The sequence below is a fragment of the Colobus angolensis genome, unplaced genomic scaffold (assembly GCF_000951035.1).
Source record: "Colobus angolensis palliatus isolate OR3802 unplaced genomic scaffold, Cang.pa_1.0 Scaffold70, whole genome shotgun sequence".
In the NCBI taxonomy this organism is placed as follows: Eukaryota; Metazoa; Chordata; class Mammalia; order Primates; family Cercopithecidae; genus Colobus; species Colobus angolensis.
This window is the reverse complement of record NW_012120710.1, coordinates 4,385,032-4,386,187: the sequence shown is the minus strand read 5'-3', so window position 1 is coordinate 4,386,187 and position 1,156 is coordinate 4,385,032.

Sequence of the window (1,156 nt, the reverse complement as noted above, 5' to 3'; positions counted from 1 at the left end):
AAAAAAAAAAAAAAAAAAAAGTTGTTGATTTTTGTTTGTTCAGCTTTGTATTTGTTACTAGGATGCAGTGGCAAGTTCTAAGCCCCTTATATGAGACTAGAAACTCTGCGTGCTTTTAAAATTCATTGCTGTGTAAAAATATCAGTTTGCTTATGCTTTATTTTCTGGGTTAAGTTACATGATATAAAACGTGCACATTTAAGGATTTGAGAAGATCTCTAGGTGAATTCCTGTATTTCAATGGACTATTACACTACTTACTCCTTGCACAAAAGATATTCAGCGTTATGCAATTTATAAGCTATACCCAGTGCCCTAAATAGTACTGTAGGTGCTGTATAAATACCACAGATATTTAATAAACATTTGTGGAATCATCTATAAATGAATGAATGAAAGATTTCCCTGGAACTTCTTGAATTCTTCCCAGTTTCACCAGATCACTCCCTAGTTTTCTAATAAACTCGATTTGTCCTGAGAAAGATAGAAGAAAGGAATTGTTCTAACTTTTAATATTGTTATTAGTTGTTAACATATTAACTTGGTCTGAATCTGAACCTTGAAAATGTTTCTGTTGATTTTCAGTTTGAAAGCACAAAATTCAGAAACTCGCAAAACTCTGTGTAGGAGTGTTCTATGCAATAACCATTCTAAGTCTTCCAAACAGTGACAAAAATTGCTAAACTGACAAACATAAAACGAAACACAAAACTAAAATGTGAGTAGCTTGTTTAGTAACAAGAGTTAAGTGCATTATTTTGTTGTAGATTACTTTTTGCATACTTTTATTCTCAGGCTGTCTTTCTCTGTTATCCAGGACTCTAGGTTTCCCCATTCCCTTGTTCCCTTCTTTACCCAACCTAGGAGTACATGAAGAAAAACAATACTGAATTTTAAACTAAATAAATTTTAAGAGGTGAGATATATATTTGGGCAAATTTAACATGAGGGACATATTATCCAAATAACATTTAGTTGACTTTAAATGGAGATTTATATATATTATATATATATATATAATTTTTTTTTTTTTTTTTTTTTTGGCATTTATCCTACTTGCTGTTCTCTGAGCTTTTTGGATCTGTGGTTTGGTGTCTGACATTAATTTGGGGGAAGTTCTGTCATTATTGCCTCAAATATTTCTTCTGTTCCATCA